We start from the raw sequence: 13,544 nt of genomic DNA, 5'->3' as shown, positions 1-13,544 counted from the left end.
TGCTAATAATTGTTGTTATTAAATCCATTTTTTCTACATTCCAGAATGCAAAACTGCTGTCTTACCATTGGTTTAATTTTCATGTACTTATATTTTTCTTCCCAGTGGTTAAAAATAAGGAAGGGCATGTTTGGAAGTGCAAATGCCTGTTATCCCAGCTACTTGGAAGGCTGAGGCAGGAGGATTGTAAGTTCAAGGCCAGCCTTGGCAACTTTGTTAGTCTCTATCCCAAAATTTAAAAAATAAACAAAAAGGAGTGATTATGTAGTTCAATGGTAGAAGGCCCCTGAGTTCAATCCCCAGTACTACAAAAAGAAAAAAGGAAATGAAAAGGGAGTAATTTAAAGGATATTACTGAGTGGCAATGAAGGAGACAATTTATAAATGATCGCCTCAACCTAGTTGTATAGGTGCATCAATGTAGGATTCACATGAAAATTCAGGTAAGTCATTTCCTAAGTTGTTCTGCACTACTATCACCTCCACACTGGCAGACTCAATATGTTAGTTGACTTATGTTTCTAGGCAGAGAAACCTTAACAGGGGCTGGTGCTGTAGCTCAGTGATACAGCACTTGTCTATCACATGTGAGGCGCTGGGTTTGATCCTCAACACCACATAAAAATAAATAAATAAACATATTGTGTCCAGTTACAACTTACGCAAAATTTTTTTAAAGTAATTTTAATATAAACTTTGGATTACCCCTATTGTTTCATTCTGAAAAATGAAGCCAATTATACCATAGAACAGGAAAACATCTTATAGGGGAGTAGAAACAGCAGTATTAAGAAAAGATAAGGGCTGGGTCTGGGGTTCAGTGGCAGAGTGCTTGCCTGGCACGTGTGAGGCACTGGGGTGGATCCTTAGTACTACATACAAAAAAAAAAAGCAAATAAAATAAAATAAAATCATACTGTCTATCTATAACTACAAAAAAGTAAAAGAAGAAAAGATGACTCTTCACATGAATAACTTACATGAACACATTTATTGCAAGTAGCTCTATGGAAAGGCAAGTCAGATATATATATATAAACACTATACAGAGTCGCAAGGTTGTCTCCCAAAACTGCAAATGAGATGTTTACAAAGAAGAGAGTATAAGAGTATTTACAAAGGAAGACAAAGCCAAAGCAACTCAAAGCAGATCTGTGAAGCAGAAATAGCAAATGTAATGAGCTGTTGGAACTGTAAGGTTTTAGTTTTTACTGACCAAGTAACTATGTGTGATACCAAATTAATGTAGAGGTCACAAAAAAATCATTCCATCATTGGTTTTTCTTAGCAGCATAAACTGATAGCTGGAAGGTAAGTGATATGTTGGTACACATACTCTATAGAGATTCTTCCAGCACAATACTGAATAAATTAATTGTGTCTGTAAACTAAGAAGTAGTGTCAAAAAGATTGCATATTTGTTATGCTGTACCTGTGACTATTTGTACCTGTGACTATTTGTATGTACTGTTGTGTATGAGGTTTCCATTCATTTATTCAGCAAGTGTTACCTCTGTGCTGTACCCTCAGTACCCTGTCTGCTGGCAGCCCCCGAACCTAACATGTAAATAAATGATATAGCATTTCCCCCTGGGAAAAAAAAAAAAAAAAAAAAAACTTTTCTTCCCACAATTCTGAATGATAATGCCTGAACTTACTTGAATATAATTGGTGACAGAAAGCTTGAAAAGAGGCTGCCTGAAGAGCACATTGTTATCATAATGAACAAAAGCCACACTGCGTTATTTGAGCAGGTTGAAAAAGAGGAGTCTGAAGGGACTGATGAAGCTGATGCACTACTAATGACCAGGAACTAGAGCAGTGACTGGCCCTGTAGCCACACCCTCTCCTCAGCACCCTTCACAAGGGGAAAAAAAGCCCCCCCATCCCTTTGGTTGGTAGGCAAGGGAAAAAAATAGAAGTCAACTCGGTTATTCAAGAAAAGTTAGCAACATGTACTATAAGCCTGCTCAAAGATAGAAGTACACGTTCAAAGACATCAAAACCGAGTGGCAAAACACTTTAAATATTACGCTACTTCAAAGTTGCACATTAAATGCGAAGCAATTTTTTTAACAGAGTTACACACAACAGGTACATCTATAATCACATGTTCACAGGTACACAAAGGTATGCATACACACAAATGTGCATACACACTAGCACTCACACACTTAAGACACTCAAACACTCACACCCATCTGTGATATGATGAGGTTTGCCAGTGATGGTACAAGCCAAGATTTGTGTGCCACCACATAACAAAGCTCTAAGCAAGCTTCAAGACCTTTGTGCCTATCCTCTGTGGTCACCACCTGTTGGTGTCATGTTCTCAAAGGTCCAGGTTCCTAAAATCTTAATTCAGTTTCCATCAGAGACAAGCAAAAATAGGAGGGGGAAAGCTTGCTCTGATTTTTTTTTTAATTTAGTACATCTTATATCAGATCCTTGTCCAAAGGAAACAAGGCCTTATAAGAGGTTCCTTTTGGCTTAAGTTTAGTCAGAATATCAATTGATAAGTACACACTACTTTCTTGAATATGGGAAACTGATTTCTTTATAGGAGTCCTGGGCATAGGAGGGAGTGTGTATGTTGGGGAGAGGGCCAAAAAGAGTGGGGGTGGGGGGTAGAAGAGAAGAGAGAAAGGCCCAGGGATGTAGAGAGGGGCCTGTGAGAAGCAAATTTTGGAGAACATTGCTTCTTTGGGGAGAAAAATGTAGGTCTTATAACAAAATTTAAAAATAACTGGTTTGGAAATGCTCAATTGATTTGCAGACAGAACTTCACCGAGTTATATATAAACAGGTAGCTAGACCTGCTCCTCAGTTCTGTCTTTAAAATGTTGGAAATGTTCATTCAAGATGTTTCACTGACATTTAATATGGACAGATAATTGTAGTTTTCTTAATGAGCAAAAACTGAGATATCTGTCCTTTAGTCCTGCCTTTAAAATATTGAAAATTCCCCATCAAGATATCAGTTCAGTTGTCGTTTAAATCCTTGATCAAGAAATGTTCTGTGTATGTACTATTCAGAGAAAGAATATTCCAGATCATACCTACCTTCTTTTCTCATCTGCCCTTGTTTAAAGGTTTTGTACCTTCAAAATTAATCTACATATTATGCATCATCAAAATTGGTATTGGCTCATTTTACAGGGAAATAATGGTTTTAAGAGAAGAGGAAACAGTTACAACATGCTAACTTTTACAACATTCATTTCCTTTCAAAGACACAGATCATGGAGGGAAACTAGACAACAAAAAACAAAGCATAGTGTGAATATTCTTAACTCAAAATCAATGGATCCAGAAGGCAGTAGTAAAGATGATCTCTGTGTAGGATCATTCAACTGCCAGAGTCCACATGTAGGATTCTAGAAATTTATGTTGCTTTCTATTCAGAAGCCTCTGAATTTCCTTTCTTATAGGCAGATCTGGAGTAGACAAAGATGGAAATCCTTAAGTGTCACTTTTCTTCTAATGTGTTTCTGTGGTAATGTAGTCACTCTACAAAAAAAGATGATAAAAGAAAAATTATTTTCAAGATTAGTACAAAGAGCTTTTACCCCCACCAGGTTCTAAGACAAAACAAAACAAAACAAAATCTAACTAGAAATTTGTGAGACCTTTTTGAGATTTCCTTGGCATCGACATGGTTAATCAACTCTGCTGGCTGCCTGTGAGGTACTAGCACAAGCTGGGCAAAGACACAGAGCATTTACTCCTTTTGCCCCCAGGCTACCCCTATGACATTTCTGGTGCATAGTAGCACCCACAAGTGACCAAGGCATCAGGCAGATAAAGAGAATGTTTCCCTTCTCCTATATGCTTGATTATGCCTTCACCAGGTTATGTGGCACCAATCAAAGGAGTTAAGCACAGCCATGGTGATAGTCTCATGACCCAAACACAGAATTTCTTCTAAAAGAACAAAATCAGACCTGTAAAGGAGATGTGATTGAAATTTCCATCTGTCTAATAAAAAGAGGTTACAGTGTTACTCTCTTGGCTTTTTGCTCCTTGGACATGGGATACCAGTGTTACTTGAAGACTGAGTCACATCAAAGTACCAATTATTCTAATGCATTTGAGACAACTTAAAGAATCCATAAGAAGCACCCTCCAGAGTAGGCTTCAATTACAATATTTTGAATTAAACTGGAATTATACACTTTATTCATTTTTTCATCAGATGTTTTGATGAATGTAACAAACTTTGCAGCTATATGAAGCATTCAGGTCTCCATTCCCCTCCTACCTACTGGGGCTACTGGTCTCAATTCATTGTATGGATCCTCTTCTCATATTAAAAAGGAAAAAAAATGAGTATTATTTTCTAGGATATTTTAGATTCTACTTATCTTGTTTACACAGGATGAAATGTGCCTGTGACAGCCATAGGTTAACTGTGAGTGCTTGTTAGTAATGCAGTCCTTTATTTAGCATAAAATTAGGCCATACTAGTATCATGGAATTTTTTCAGATATCAGAAATGTGTTTTTTTTTACCTAATGTTGAGGTTAGAAAGGTGTCTCACCTAATTTAATTTACTGTTTTGTTTTAATATAAAAATATCTTCCTGGGTTGGGGTTGTGGCTTAGTGGTAGAATGCTTGCCTGGCATATGTAAGGCACCAGGTTTGATTATCAGCACCACATATAAATAAATAATAAAGGTGAAAAAAAAAGAAACAACATTATTTACTTTAAAAAAAATCTTCCTATGTTCATACATACCACACTGAATGTGCTTTAAGGGGGCTTTCTTACTCTCTTCTATGATAGAGGATTTAATATGAAATACAAATTAAGCTCCAAAAACTATGTCATTGGCATTATATTAAGCCTGAAATATGGGGCATTTGTTGCTATTGGAGTAGTTTTTCTTTCTTCTTTCCTTACTCTAAATTAGAGGCTCTACTATATAAAATTAAAAAAATATATTTTTAGTTATAGATTGAGACAATACCTTTATTTTATTTTATTTATTCATTTTTATGTAGTGCTGAGGATCGAACCCAGTGCCTCACATGTGCTAGGCAAGCACTCTACCACTGAGTTACAACCCCAGTCCTCTTCTGTAAATTTGACTTATATTTACATTGCTTTCCTATAACACCTACACCAGTGTTGGGTGAATGCTTGATAACTTACTGAGACCTGGCACATAATTGTGTAATTTCAAGTTTACAAAATATGTTTGTTGATTCTTGATTAACTATCCTAGTAGAAAGGAATAATGCTTTCCAAAACAGGATAATCCCCAAATAATTTAACTTGCTTCTGAAATGCATTGTGGGAATTTGAGCTTCGGATTTGCCTTTATAATCCTGTTTTACTTAGGCCAATATTAAAATTAGTTTACATTCCCTGAGCATATTCCAAAGAACAGCAAAAGGAAGCGACTTGGATGCTTCCTGGGTGGCAAAAGAAAGCAATTCGGGATTAAACCCAAATCATAAACAGTCTACAGAATGAATACTGTCTCCCATTCATTTTTATATCATTTCACCATGAGAAGAGTAAATGGCCATGCTTTAAATAATGTGGTCTGTTTTTGAGGTATTATTCCTATTTGATACTGACAGGTTATAAAAAATTACCTTGTTGAATATTCTTATTTTCCAATTAATCAAAGATCTTTTAAGTTAATTCCATACCTTTTTAATAGGTGGCAAGGTCTTGAAGTAATTTCTCTCTATAAGAGAGGAAAACTTAATAGACTCTGATGAGTTAAAATATTTCCCTCCTACTTCCTCCAAATCCAGCAGGTATCATTTTCTTCTCAAAAATGAAAGAGGTAAACTTTTCTGTTTCAACTTCTATAATGATATAAACCTTAACATTAACCTTTAATATACTAATAAAGCACATATGACTTCAATATCCCTGGAAATTTGTAGGGCGAGCCAAGAAGGCAGTTCCTCCAGGGTGTTCCAGACCTCTTTATATGAATCATAAACTTGCCTCTATTACTGTTTGAAGTCCAAAACAGCAATAGTTCCCCTGCCCAGACAGAGGTGAGACTGGAACAATGTATTCAGTTATTCTCTTATTCTCTTTTCATCCTCTCCAATCTTTTTGTCTAAGTTCTCTTTTCAACTCCCGGTTTCCTAGAACTAAAAAATGTTTTGTCGTGTTCCTTTGAAAATCTTCACTCTGTCCGTTAGTTCACATTGCTATCCCTACAATCAACTGGTGATCACATAAGCAAGAGGCAACCAAGTAAAATGTCAAAGGCAGAAAAACAAAAGGAAGTGAAGGGAAATGAAAGTGTATACCCTAGAGATGAATATATAATAATGCAATTTTATTATTTAGCTTCACATTGTGTTTGGATTATTAGTGTTTTTCTCTTCAGTAAGAATAGTCATCACACTTTTGGGGGCCCTGTGAATGTATAGGAGGATAATTCTCTAAAACTTTATAAAAAATCTTAGATCAGATGATAAAACATGCTTCTCCCCATAATAGCAACAGTTGTGACAGAATAGTCAAAATAATCTGTAAGGGAAAATAATGACACTTGTATACCTCCATATTCTCAAAGCCAACTAAATCATTCCAAGCCTGCCCTTCACTAAGCAGCCCTGGACCACCTATACATGTTAACTCCAGCCTCAATGATCTGGATACAAACTGGAGGTCAGCTACAGGATTTTCAACCCAGGTCAGTTTCTCCACTACCTCCCAACCCACACTTGGTCCACTTCACTCTGCTGCCTAGTTACTGCTGACTCAAAGAATGCAAGTTACTAGAATTCTAATATAGGCAGTCTCCAATTTACAAAAGAGACATATTCCAAGCTTCATTGTTGAGTTGAAACTCAGAATAAATTATTTCATAGAACAGTGTCATAAATAAATGGTGAATAAGTTGGTAGCTTTGTCTACACATGCCTATATTTAACCTGTGCAGTTCCCGAACTAATAGAGAAACTACTTTGACTACATCCAATCATCATTTCTCTGAGAAGATGTATTGGAACTTTCAATTTGAGACTCCAGGGAAATACACATGTAAAAATAGAAATAGTGTCCCCTACACTCAAAATGCTGAAATATATTTGGAGCCAGGGTGACAGTAGAAGGGAGACTTTGAGAAGAGCTGCAGCCACAATAAGAATTCCTTTAAAGGAGAGACTGAGGTTAAGGACAAGGTTAGTATGCTTTTAAGGTGAAGGAATAACTTATTAAAAAGCAGGGGTTAAAATTACATTTGCTGGTTACCCTTTCACGGGCACCATGGGGGCACGTGTGAGCAATTTTCAAGATGAAATTAAAGATAAAGATTTCACTGATATTCTGTTTCAAGTCTACAAGTAGAAAATCAGTAATCAGAGAAAGGCAAATTATATAAATTGTGAAAACTAGCTAAAGTGCCTACAGTTTGTGGGGAATTGGATATTCAGTAAATCCAGAAGATCTGGCTAGCATCAAACATACTGTGGTCAATCCAACCACGAAAATAGCTTTAAACACCAGGACAGCTGCTTCTGCCAACAAGTCAGAGTACAGTAGGCAGCACAGGCTTGAAACTGTACAAGGATCCCTTTCAAGGGAGGCTGTTCCTGCAAGCTAAGCACAGGAAGGCTGTGAACTAGGAACTAAAAACATCTAGGGAGGTCCTCTGTGGGCCCCGTGGGACTCCCAGGATGGCCCTCTCACCCTTTCAGAAACCAGGAAAGGCATGGTTTTCTGAGAAAAAGGGCACAAGTCTGGCAAAGGGCACATGAGGGCACAACTCACAGAATACAATCAATGCAATCCTAATAAGGAAGGAGTATCAGGAAGCTAGGGGACAAAATAGCAGTAACTTTCATATCTCACTAAATAAATATTTAAGCACAAATTTTTCATTCAAAAAGGAATTAATTCCTTAGGTAAAAGTTGAAAGTTACCCACTAAAAATGCAAATCATATATCTACATATATAGATCCTTAAAAAAATCCTATTTCTCAAGTGTTGAGCCTACTTTCCCAAAGGACAGAAATGTGAGCCCCGTAGCTACATAAACAATAATAAATACTTTAAAATTAGAAATCTGATAGTTCTGCTAATAATGGAGTGTGCTGTAATGTATTCATTTCATTAGAAAGTAGTTTTTGGTTTTTTTTTTTTTTTTTTTGGTTTGGGGATGGATCCCAGGTCCTTGTGCATGCTAGGCAAGTGCTCTACCACTGAGTTACCTTCTAGCCCTTAAAAAGTTTTAGGTTTTTTTTTTTTTTAATCTCACATTTCTCACTCAGGACCAAGCAATGTTTTCCAGTAAATGATCCTCAACACCTAAGAGCCGGGAGCACCTCTTAGACAAAACATACTGCAGACTTTAATTAAGCATTTTACAAAAGCTATTTTCCAATACTGCCAATAAAATGTCTGGGCTATTTTTACATAGTCTTAAAGACTTAAAAAGGTGCTAAACAAAATGAACTTAATTTTAAACAAGGATTTTTATGTCCTCAGGAGAGGATTTGATTTTCAAGGCTTCTAAAATCTACTTGCCTGACTGCCAAAAGTAAGTTTACTTTTTAAACAAATGAACATCTATTTCTACATCATGTTTTCTTCTACCTACCGTACTTTATCCTGTTTGCCCACTGTGGTAATTTAGATTACAATATCATATTTTATACAGAAAGAAATTAAATAAAAAGACTTTTTGATATAGCTGGCAGATGTCACTGGATTATTAGGAAAATCATAAAAATCTAATTTCAGTTAAGGAAATGACCATTTATTAATGGACATTTACTGAATACACCCTCACTTCACTTTCATTGCTTTCAATGTTTCTGTAGGAACTAAATAGATACACACATTATTTGTGCTTGGGAGGTAAAGATTAGCTAGCTCCTCCCCAGATCAAATTTAAAATATTCACTTCCAGCCCAGGTCAAATTCTTTTATTCTAAGGCCCTGGCAAACAGTTCAATGTAATGAAAATTACCCAAACCCTGGCAAATGGTCCACAGTTAAAACACTCCAAATGAGTTACAACAAAATTTGCTACTATCAAATTCAAGCAAACATATAAATTTTCCCAGTCCTTGCCTATATGACAATCTTTCATTGATAAGAAAATAACTGATTGAACACCTGATTGAAAAGGGAATTGTGCTGTTCTAGGTGGGGCATTGGATTTGAAATCGGATGTATGATTTAAATTTGCAGCTTTGCCACTTACCTTTTTGACCACAGGAAAATTCTTAACACCAGCTTCATTTCCAGTACTTACCGTTCATCAGTAAAATAATGAATGTGAATGTGCTTTGGAAACTATAAGGCAATCTGCAACTGGAAAGCATTCCCTCAATCAACAACAAATTGACAGTTTAACAACAGTCCATTTGAAATCACACACAGTACTCCTTACTTCTTCCTACACTGGCCAGGCACATCTGTTTCAACATGAAGCTTTTTGGAAGCCTGAGTTAGTTCCCAAAACAACTAGCTCCCTGCCAATGACTGGGAAGTATTTTGGTTCATGTTTGGTGATTAGGGACAGGAAAAGAAAGCAAGAGATCCTGTTTGAGCTTTTATGCGTGTGTGATATTCTGGCGTGCTTAATTAAAGCCCTGGTCCTTGTTTGATGGAGATGTTTTGCTAGTGTCTGAGAGTTTTATCCTGGAAGCTTCTCTCTTAAAATAGAATGAATGCAAATGAATCATGATTGCCAACAACTTTAGCTAACTTTAATTGAGCAAGGTCCTATTTAATTATTGTAGGTCAAATACCTCATTACTCCAAACAACTTTCCAAATTGTGGGGAGAGGCCGTTGAATGTTGCCTAAAATAAGTGACCCATCAATGGTGGCTGAGAAATCTCCGCTATATCCAGGTTTTATTCTAGCAATTTGTAATAAATAAGTTAAATACAATAAAAATAATTTGCTCCTACTTCTATAATTTATGGCAATGAGATTTGGCAGGGATATATACATTCAAAAGAAATTTGGGCATCCTATAGGTGATAGCAGTGCATAAAATTTCAGAAGTTAATTATTTTTGCTTTTAAATACCAGATACTATCATAAAATAACTAATGGCTGACCCATTATCTCATACCTTCTAGAGCTGTCCTTTCCATTCTCCTATCTCTTAAATGAAAAACTAGGGAATTTTTCACCTCAAGTTATTTCAACCTATCGCTTCTGTATCAGGTAAAGTAGTAATAGAAGCAAAGGGTCATACATTGATTAGGAGTCAGACTAAACCACACAAGAAACTACATTTTCCTCTTAAATGCTAACATATACTACAATCCAAAATGTGAACACTTCATCTTCAACAAATGCTTTAAAAGATTTCACTTATTTTTTAAAAAAGTAATATCCAAGTTATATTTCTGAGTGTTTCTTTCTGACTTGAACAAATGCCCTTAAAGTACTTTCTCATATGCAGAGTGACTGTAGATAAGTGAGATTATTAATTGTGTTTCATGAAAAAAGCAGTCTCATTGATAATCAGCTCTCAACTGTGAAGAGCCTGACTATGAAAAACTCCATGGAGTATTTTAAATAAGACTAACTGAAAAAAGAAATTTGTGATCAGAGAATTTTAATTTTGCTTTGTATTTCTAAATGTAATAAGAGTAACAACAACACTGATAATAACTACATAATAATTCATGTGTAGCACTTACTATGTTCCAGGTATTGTTCTAAGCACTTTCCATAAAATCAAAAATACTTCTGAAACACATAACTCCTAACACTATGTATGACTTGCTTCTCTATCAGGGCACTTTTTTGTTTCCTAACAAGGTCTTTTTATTTTTTAAATATTAAATAAGAAAATGAAGAGAGAAAAGAAATAGGCAAAAGGTATTCTACAACTTTATACTAAGAAATGATCAGATTCATTCAACCTGTTCAAAACACTTGAAGACATCACTCCACTATATCAATTCATGTTAAAATGCTAACCAAAGGCATTTCCTGCAGTGGGTATTTTACCACACCCCCACCCCATTCACACACCCTCATTCCTTCTCTATATATCAGCAAATAATGTGCAAGAATCACCCTCAACACCAGGCATTTTTCAAAAACTTAATCCTAAATTTAAATGGCCGAAACGTAACTTCACTGCTAATACAATGACACAATAAAAAATATCTTCCATTTATAAAGTGCTTTAACCTCCCAAATTGCTACCACATTCAATATCTTTAATTTAAGTGCCTGCCTTCCTGTGAGATACTGCCTCCTTGCTGTAGTCACTCAATAAAGTTAGGAATCCCCTCAATATACAATACATTTAGAAAATGTCAGATCTCCAAAGTAGTTACTATTACAATGATCATTGGATCTCAGTAATCTTTGTGAAGGCAAGGTTTATTTGAAGAACGATCAGATTTCACTATTTTTAATTTTTACCTAAACAAAGATTATTGGAAAGTATAGGCAAACCCGAATGAAAACTCATCCCTTTCAAAGTACCATAGGGACATAAGCAGCTATTTTGATGTATGACTATTTTGATGTGCATTTTACATCAAAGTTGTAAACCTTGTCTTCAGCAGTTAGGCTCCAACAATAGCTTGAAATCAATTTTCAGGTGCACTTTACCAAATGAAATAGACTGGTTTCTGAAAGCTGATTATGAATTAATTTCTTAGAAATGGAATTATAAATTTTAAATGGAGTAGTGGTGCTATTGTGTGTGTGTGTGTGTGTGTGTGTGTGTGTGTGCTGGGAAGGAGGCTTACAATTTAAAGGACTGAATCTAATTCTTTGGCAAGCCAAAGCATCCTTTTGTCGTTTTAATGATCACTCTTTTAGTGTGTCTGTGCTGCAAATGTGAGTTTTTGTATGGCAAGTTTTCTATAGCATGGGGAGAAAGGGGAGGTGGGGGGGGCTACACCTGCACTAAATAGGGAGCTTGTTAGGTGACTGTTGTGATCAGTCCTGGACTTGTTCTGCCTGATCAAGCACAGTAGGCAGAGATCCAATCACAAAAGCATTCCACAAAGCAAGCAAAGCAAAAATCTTCACTAACTGACTACTGGAATGAAAGCTGCTGGGGTCCATCCCTTCCCTTCACTGGAAAAGAAGCATGTTTTACTAAAGACGGAAGGCAGTGGTGACTATGAGGACAGCCTCTTTTTTTGCAACCATTCCTTGAAAACGTCTCAAAACAACTTTGTGCAAGTTGTACATAGTAGATTTACTCCAAGATTTGTTTCTAAGAGCAACAGATCCTACTCTTACTTCTTTGGAAAATTAGCCCTTTAAAAACCTCCCACTGTTCCAGGGTAGGCTGCCCCTGGGGTCAGCTTTTACTTCAGCCTAGTTATCTTGCTTTCCTTGATTTCCCAGAAGACGCACCAATTAGATGTTTTAAATGCCTTTTAAACCTTTGAAACAATATTCCTATCCATTATCAAGTTGTCACCACACCCTCTTCTGAAAGGGTGGCAGGTTAAAAGAAGAAAATGAAGCACCGCAAAGATGACTTGCCCGTCCCTACCAGTGACAGAGAAAAGACACACGGTTTCTCACAATTTATCCTGTGTAAAAACAAAGCAAAAAAAGATCAACACAAAAACATATTCCAGAGCCAAATACTATCTTCTTTTAATCATCTCCTGTTTTGGATTAATTATTGTTGTTACCCGCTCCCCCTTTCATTCATGCTAACAAATGAGATTTAGCCTTTTTGGTCAATCACAGCAAATCAGCAAAACAATGACTGCATTTCAAAAAGTATCATCAATACTTGATTGTTACTGCTTAATATCCTGTGCGCTTATTTAATTCCTGCACTTAAATATAGGCATTTGCGGAAAAGCATCTTTTAGTTGTTGACTTGAAAATGAGGTGATGGGTTGGTGGCACTCAATTTACCATGTCCTGCTTTGTCTTATCATTTAGAAATGGAGGATGTTTAAAAGCATCCTCTTGACCTTTAATTTTAACTAATTCTAAAAAGTAGAATCAATGTTTCAATGATAACCCGCTTTGTCTAAATTTAGGATTAGATGAAAGCTTAAGGTTTTACAAAGATCAAAATGATTTCGTGTGAAAATTTAAAACTGAATTCTACCCACCATGTTAAATAGCACCAATAATGAAATGCTACCTCCCTTATCCTTAAGGCTGTAGATGGTAGCGCTTCAGCTCACTCATTAAGCAATGACCATTAACTTTATGGGAATTAATTATAAAATTACCAACCTCTTTTTGGAGAGTCGAACTTCTTGTTGTCAGGTCTGGCAAAGTCCATTCTCACGTAAGTGTCATCCTCATCCTCATCCTCAGAATCTTCTCTCTCCGGGGGTCTCGGCCCCAGGCGATGGCAAGGTGGTGGTGGGGGAGCAGCAGCTGCAGCTGCGGAAGCGGCCCCGCCCGCCGCGTTCATACCTCCGGCAAGGTCGGCTGCTGGGTCCGGGACTCCCGGATTCGCGCCTTCAGCAATGTCCTGGGCCCCCCTCACCGGCTCCGCAGCAGCAGCATTAGCAACAGGTTGGAACCAGCGGGTGGAGGCGGAGTCAAATCCAGCGGCGGCCTCTAAGCCCGCGGCGGCTGCGCCGATGC

The 13,544-nt window shown here is 36.8% G+C and overlaps 1 long non-coding RNA gene across 1 annotated transcript; it reads right to left on the bottom strand.

The window, feature by feature from the left end:
- Window positions 1–2,106: 2,106 nt before the first annotated feature.
- Window positions 2,107–13,538, bottom strand: LOC125614288. The gene is made up of 2 exons (XR_007344897.1): window positions 13,185–13,538; window positions 2,107–3,510 (listed from the first exon to the last, which is right to left on the bottom strand). It is a non-coding gene; the product is annotated as an uncharacterized LOC125614288 (long non-coding RNA).
- Between the last annotated feature and the right edge of the window lie 6 nt (window positions 13,539–13,544).

Source organism: Marmota marmota, unplaced genomic scaffold (assembly GCF_001458135.2).
Source record: "Marmota marmota marmota unplaced genomic scaffold, marMar, whole genome shotgun sequence".
NCBI classification, from domain to species: Eukaryota; Metazoa; Chordata; class Mammalia; order Rodentia; family Sciuridae; genus Marmota; species Marmota marmota.
This window is presented reverse-complemented; position numbering and strand designations above follow the sequence as displayed.